At 33.3% G+C, this 7,982-nt stretch overlaps 1 long non-coding RNA gene across 2 annotated transcripts in view; it reads right to left on the bottom strand.

Moving 5' to 3' along the window:
* Positions 1-1,030: 1,030 nt before the first annotated feature.
* LOC128248666 (uncharacterized) overlaps positions 1,031-7,982 on the bottom strand; it is a 40,247-nt gene continuing 33,295 nt past the window's right edge. The window contains exons 2-4 of one of the 2 annotated variants that reach the window (XR_016243196.1): positions 3,204-3,296; positions 1,802-1,900; positions 1,031-1,363 (exon numbers count right to left, since the gene is read on the bottom strand). This is a non-coding gene — a long non-coding RNA (uncharacterized LOC128248666). Of the gene's footprint in view, positions 1,364-1,801; positions 1,901-3,150; positions 3,297-7,982 lie in introns of those variants that run through there. The other variant, XR_008264826.2, reaches the window with a different exon arrangement.

Raw genomic sequence — 7,982 nt, 5'->3', positions numbered from 1 at the left:
ATGAAATATATATTAAAACTATGTAAAGTGAGTGCATTTTCCTTCCGTAATTTACTTTATATATATTACAACTCACCAAGTGGAGATAATCGAAATTCCTTTTTTTACTTTATACACACACATATATAATAATTTTGATGGAGGTAGTAGAAGCTAATTTGTCTTCTAACTTCATTTAAATTATAATTGCTTCCCTAAGCGGACGATATTTTTATTCTAAGCAGCGCCACGTTACAAAAGTGCAGTGTAATCACAATGCATTTACAACAGATTAGGCTCCACGTATGATGTTGTAGATGATATTATGTATTACCCATTGGTTTCGTGGATCTTCATCATGTGTACAAGCTTACATGGCCCATCTAGTATTGATTTCTAACGATTACATAACTCGAACTTCATTACAGAGTACAATATTTCACAGCAATATTTTGTCATGGGCTGTAGTAGAGTGGCACAATAGAGAAAGACGTCTTTGAACTTGTTTGAACAGCTCTGCTGTGGACTGCATTTGAGTGATTATGTTTAGATCAACCCCCATATTTAATTCTATTAGTTCTAGGTCCATAGGAAATCATATTGTAACCAAAGATTCAACAATTAGACAGGTATCTTTAACTGCATTATCAAATAAAGGATTCAGGCCTTGTGTCTATAGCAGAACAGATTATCAATGAAAGGATTTATATGAAATGCGAAATATGACTTCCACTTCTGTAAGGCCCCATACGTTGTTTGTACTTTATTGAACAAATTTTTGATTTATATTTGTATTCTTCGATTTTGTTGGTCTTTCATTTCATGATAAAGAAATGTATTTACTTTCATGCTTGACACTATGCCTCTGTCAGAAGAGAAAACTGTCAAAGTAAGAACAAAAACCATCTAATCCTATCCCTGGAGCACCAAATCGAAAGTTTATATCTGATTCCTTATAAGAGAAAGGAGCATATAACCTTACATCCATTCATCATTTTCCAATACTCGATTGGATTTTGTTTCTTTTCTTTAAAAAATATAAACAAAAAGCTCCAGCAGACACCTAACTTTACTCAAGACATCGCTACTTGACATCCAGCTGATAATGGAGTATAAATAAAAACAGGCGTCTCTCAGTTTCTTTTCCACTTCAATAAACCGATTCTGTTATTTTGTAAAATATTGATGTGTTTTCTTCATTTAAGCATATGGAACTATCAATTTCAAGGATTTTTCATTCGTGATCATTCAGTATTTTTCGTAAGTGCACCAAACCAAGACTACGATATTCAAGATGCTCTACGAAGATTTTCTATTCCAGATGTTCCATTCAAGATCTTCTGTCAAGATACTGTGTGATTTGAATGAGACATGGATGCTATTTCTAAAAGATCAAATGGTAATAGGTTATATAGAATCTGTATTCATACGTGGTTGATTTGCGGAAGTGATACTCTCTAAAAATAAATAGATTTCAAGAAAAGGCAATCGTTACAAAGTGAATCGTGTATAATAATAAATGTAAAATATTAAATTTACAAATTTAACACCTCTAGGAATCTTATTGTAACAAAACGTATTGAATTAAATGAAATCTTTAAAAATGTTGAACTGAACCAGAAGAATTAAAATAAAATTTTTAGTTTGAAATACAATTTAAATGCCGCTAACAATTTAGTACAAAAATTTTGAATTAAAGTGCATCTTTCTGTCCACCGTTATGAGTTACACCCTGTTCATGTACATGAGGTTAGCAAGTTCCTGCGTCAAGTAATTAAGCTATTTCCATCACATTTTTTTATATATCTCAATTATTAAATACCACTGTCCATGTCCTCCGTACTGTGATATTCCTGCGTGATGCTTAATGGTCCGAAAATAGTTTCTCACTCCAGCTTCCTATTATTTCTTCCCCTCAGCACTGAAAGACAAATCCTGATTCAGATATAACATCAGATTACATTCATGATTATATTCGTAATTATTGCTACTAACTGCAAAACACTAAACGAGCGTTTTAACCTAGGGCGCTCTATTGTAATACACAACAAATAATTGCAAATAACTGCAAAGCTTGTTGGTTTTTCTTATTTACATTTATATTACCATTAATGAAAAAAAGTATCTCTGTGAACGTATTTACACAAGCCGAACATTTAACGTCAAAGGGTCGTGGTTTGTTGACACCTTTACTCAGAAATATAAAAGTACAACGGACATCGTACAGTATTCCGTAATTTCAACGGCGGTTGCACATCGTCAATTATCGATATATTCAAAATTACCTCTATACTCGTGAGATCATTTGATTTCATAGGATCTCCAATGGTTAACATACCAGTGACCGATTCATGATGCATATTATAAAGACATATGAAAGAAGATTAAAACTAAGAGTAAAGTAGTTCTTTGCAATAAGTTAACCACAGTGCTAGTATGGATATTGAGAAAGTACAATCTTTTAGCGTACTCGTTTAATGTAATCCAGTCACTCCGTGGAAAAATATATTCATCTCGGCATCGCTATAAACTCAGTAATGCAACCAAGTATCTTATGATAATTTTGCTTGTCGTTGCATTACTTAGCCCGTCGGTAACGATTTCAAGTGATTAGGGAAAGAGAGGGAAAAAGAATACAAGAGAGAAAACGAGGGACGGGAAAAGGCGTGAGGTAGAGGCAATGTAATTGTAACGTTTTCACGTAATTATTTGATGTGAAAGAGAGGAGAAAGAAAAATGAGAAAGAAAAAGAGGATAAGGTGAAGAGTGAGACAGAGAGAGGGAGAAAGAAAAGAAGGAGTGCTGGTGATTGGGTAATGAAAAGTGTATTTTTTAAAATTGAACTAAGTTTTTTTATATTGCCTATCACTTAATGCATGCGCGTAAGTGCAATTCCGTGAAATATTCACGCTTATTTACGCGGCAAATATATGCAATTTAGCCAAAGGTTGTATCATATGTAAGGGATATTTTTTCTTTGAGGGAAAAATGGAAAAATAAGAGTGATTATATATATTTTATGAGTGCTGTGTATCGAGTCTATGATATTGTGCGTAAAGTATATGAAGTGTATATGTAAAATGCATTAAGTATTCATCATATTCCAATATCTTTCATATTCAATGAATAGCAGATGAACGACTATCTTTCCATACAGACAAAAAAACAGGCTACATTTTCAGTTTTATTTGATAAAGATTTCAGAAACAATCCAGGAGGTTTACCATTAATTCCGTGAAATATTCACGGGTCTCACTTGTAACTGTCATTGTATTCTCCAATCAATAGCTGATGAATTGAATATTCAGTCATATAAGCTGTAAGTAAAATAACATTAACTGTATGAATATTTATATATTGGGTTGTGAGTTGCGTTTTTAATATGCAAAAATGGATATAAACAATTCATATTTCAGTAAATTTTATTGAATGAAATAATTTCCATTATTAATAATGACATTTGCCCATCTATCAGACAATCTAAATATTCTATCAGCATAGAATTTGACATTTTTTGAGGAAAAAAATGTTATCTAGATGGATTTTGACTCCATCGAAATCGTTAAAATATCTTTTCCTTGAAATGCGTTTAGTAGGGAGAAAAACAAATGGTAGCTCAGAACCTTCCGGACAATCCAATTGATCCACATAGTACATATATACATATATGTATATATAATCATACATACAGGCTCATGTACACACATATATATATACATATCCAGACATTCATATACACAGACACTCATTTATACGTATGTATACATTTATGTTTATTTTTATTTGAAGCTATATTTGAAAAGACAATCATATTAGGCTAAAGAATCACTCAATACTTTTTAGCAGTGTACATATTAATTTCTGAAAACAAAAGGTTTAAGTGATATCAAAGTTTCGGTTTCTGATCCGTGATAAGACTATGATTTACTTAGTGGTTTGTAGATTTTGGCAGGGAATTATGTTGGTAGGTGGAGTAATGTGAATGAATCAAGTAATATTTATTCAAAGGGGACACATAGTATCCATGGAAATGTGCATTGTGTGCTGTTGTATTTACCTTGTTTCCAGTTAATGTTAGGAAAGTACTCACATCAAAACGGTGGTATGATTAATACTTGTTTTAAGTGAAGTTTAATTTAAAAACTGTTTAATATTAAACTGTAAAAAAAAAACCACTATTGTTTTTAGAAGTGTGCATATTTACTAAGTTTTACAATGACAAGTTTGAGAGCATGCATACATATTCCATTGTGCATATATTGGTGTATGTGTGTCGGACAGGTAATTGGGTAAAAGAATTGAAGAGAGGGAACAGATGTTTATTCAATTAATTGACAGGTCATTCGTAATCTGTGTTATTTACATCATCCGTCACACATAATCGTCAGACTCTACTATAAATGGCAAATAGTTTCATTATATAGTCACAAAATATGGAGAGTTCACTGTTCAGAAATTCTAAAAATACTATATAAGGAGAGCATAAATGAAGCGATAGCAGCAGATAAATGCGAATTTAGGGGAAAAACACAGCAACATTAAGTGCAATAAAATTTTAAAATATATAAATAAACTTATCATAACATTATCTTTCCGAAGATTTGGGTAACTGTTCCGTTGTATTTAAATCAATAAATATTATGACAAAAACAAAGAGAGTAAACTTAATAAATGAAAAAAGACAAATAGTGTTCCTATATCAAGATACGAAGTCAAATTTGTTAAGGACATGTTTTAGTAGATGCACTGAGTGCCTAGCAAAGTGGCATAAAATGTTGGAATTTCATGCATGTCTGATTAAGAAATACAGAAACGTCGCACCAAGGTAACGGTATCAACATATACATATACCTCATACGAATATTCTCAGGCCCTGTTTACTCATACCTTCACATACATGTACTCACACACACTGCAGTTCTCATGCAAAATATTTATATCAAAATAGTAATTTCATAAATAATAGAATTTCATCATTTTGTTATGTGATTAAATCAACCGATACCATAATTTGTGTATATATACAATCATACATATCCATACGCATGCACAGACAGATGATATTCGCAAGCAAATATACAACGATTTATACCCTAAGCTATTCCATTATCAATCCTATACACTAATCTATAATTAAGGCTGCATATTACAGATACAACCAAATAGAATAAAGTATGGGAAACATAAATCTAGGGATAAATTAAGCGGACAATATTTTACAGTTAACAGGTAGTAATATTAGCGCGCTAGAATTATCTCAAATAGTTTAAGCATTAGTATGATATAGGGAGGACCAGCGGTACGTTTGTGAATATTGTATGAATAATTTATGAGAAGAGATTTATAGCTAATTACTTCACAGATTAAAGATATGCACTAATCACATTTATCATTACTATCTCAGTGTGGACTAAGCAAGGTAGAAATACAGAAACACTGAACAATACAAGCTATACCAATTTGAGAGGTTGACTAGTAATAATAATATTATTAATGCATTTAGGTTAAAGCTAACACGTTAATTTTTAGTATTGTGTAAGAAGGTTGTGCAGTACATTTGTGGACATCGTTTTATTACAGTACTTCTTTGATTAATTCATTTTATTTACACTTAATTATTTAATATAAGTTTAGACATACACAAATTACAGATGTCATTACTAACTTTATGAGTTTGCTTTTGCATATAATGGATTAAGCAATTTCATAGTCAACCGCTTTAATACCAATCATCTACACAAACTAATGGAACATGTAAAATTAGCTTTACTTCTAGCCGTAAAGCTACAAGTGTGATTATAATATCTGCGTTTAAACTTATTTGAGGTATTTCCGCTACATACATAAACATTTCCAGGTGTACGTATCTATCTGTCTGTCTGTCTGCCTGCCTGTCTGTCTGTCTGACTGCCTGCCTGCCTGCCTACCTGCCTGCCTGTCTGTCTGTCTGTCTGCCTGCCTGCCAGCCTGCCTGCCTGTCTGTCTGTCTGTCTGTCTGCCTGCCAGCCTGCCTGCCTGTCTGTCTGTCTGTCTGTCTATCTATCTATCTATCTAAAATCCCAGCAATAGTTGAGAAGCTCAGGATTCAAAGCAATGACTGAAGGATTTTTAATTGCTACACAACACCAAAGCCTCCCCACCAGAAATTACCAAAAACATATAATGAAAAGAAACATAACAAGTAACTGCAGAATATGTGGCGATGGCTGTCCAGTCGTGGCTAAGAAGGAATATATTCACAGACACGACAGAGCTGGGACCTATATATATTGGAAGCTATGCCAACACTATGGAATAACAACAGAAAAAAGATGGTATAAACACACGCCAGAAAAAGTCACAGAAAACGAGAAAGCAACCATACTCTGGGATATGCCAATACACACAGATAGAAAAATTAAGGCCAATAGACCAGATATAGTTGTTCAAAGATCATGAAGGAAAAAAACATTTTCTAATTGATGTATCAATACCAGCAGATGACAACGTTTCCCTAAAAGAAATGGAGAAACTTTCAAAATACAAAGACCTGGAAATAGAGGTAACTCGAATGTGGAATCTAAAAACAGAAACAATTCCTATCATAGTAGGCGCCTTAGGTATAATAAAAAAAATATTCAGACAAATCATAACAAAAACACCAGGACTTACAAATATATATAACATACAGAAAACTGCACTACTGGGAACTGCACACATCCTACGCAAAACACTTTCAATATAGTAACCATAAGAGCATGACAGCAAACCACAGCACATACCCAAGGCACACAGAGCTGCGCTCGGTAGTGAACTGAAAGCACGTTATAAAAATAAAACTACTGAACAATAATAATAATAGATTTTTGGAGATCATCCATTGATCCCGGGCCGAAATACCTCTAGAAAAGAGGGGCTTCTTCGACGCCTAATATCTCCCCAAGAACGTCGTCGCACTTTTCCTCCATTAATCTTCAATAAGAAGCTAAAGTGGACCTTCCCCCTATCATAGTGTCCGATTGGCTGAGGTGAGACATTCCACTTACCTAATGCTCCCCCTGGGTCTCTATTTTACCAGGACTGCAGCCCCGTTAAAGAAAAATAATAACAACAATACTTTTTACTATAGGCTCGAGTCCTGAAATTTTGCAGGAAGGGTCTAGGCAATTCCATCAACCCTAGTGCTTGGTTGGCACTTATTTTATCGACTGCAAATGGACGAATGACAAAGTCAGCATTGGCGCAATTTGAAAATCGATAATGATAATAATTCTTTATTAGCCACAAAAAAAGCAGTAGCGTTTAGAACACTACAAAAAACAAAAACAAAACATAGGTTAGAGGGGACATATAAAAACAAAACGTCTAAGCAATTAAGAAACAATAGCAAATAGCAAAATAAAAGACATTAATGAAATACCCCAATAGGGGATTTATAATAATAATAATAATAATAATAATAATAATAATAATAATAATAATAATAGAGGGGGACAGAGCTGGGACCTATATACACTGGAAGCTATGCCAACACTATGGAATAACAACAGAAAAAAGATGGTATAAACACACGCCAGAAAAGGTCACAGAAAACGAGAAAGCAACCATACTCTGGGATATGCCAATACACACAGAGAGAGAAATTAAGGCAAATAGACCAGATATAGTTGTCAAAGATCATGAAGGAAAAAAATGCTTTCTAATTGATGTATCAATACCAGCAGATGACAACGTTTCTCGAAAAGAAATGGAAAAACTTTCAAAATACAAAGACCTGGAAATAGAGATAACTCGAATGTGGAGTCTAAAAACAGAAACAATTCCTATCATAGTAGGTGCCTTAGGTATAATTAAAAAATACTCAGACAAATACATAACAAAAATACCAGGACTTACAAATATATGTAACATACAGAAAATTGCACTACTGGGTACTGCACACATTCTACGCAAAACACTTTCAATACAGTAAACATAAAAGCACCACAGCAAACCACAGCACATACCCAAGGCGCACAGAGCTG

The sequence above is a fragment of the Octopus bimaculoides genome, chromosome 9 (genome assembly GCF_046866305.1).
Source record: "Octopus bimaculoides isolate indiv1 chromosome 9, ASM4686630v1, whole genome shotgun sequence".
Lineage (NCBI taxonomy): Eukaryota > Metazoa > Mollusca > Cephalopoda > Octopoda > Octopodidae > Octopus > Octopus bimaculoides.
Note: the sequence above shows the minus strand (reverse complement) of the source record. Positions and strands in the feature narration are given on the sequence as shown.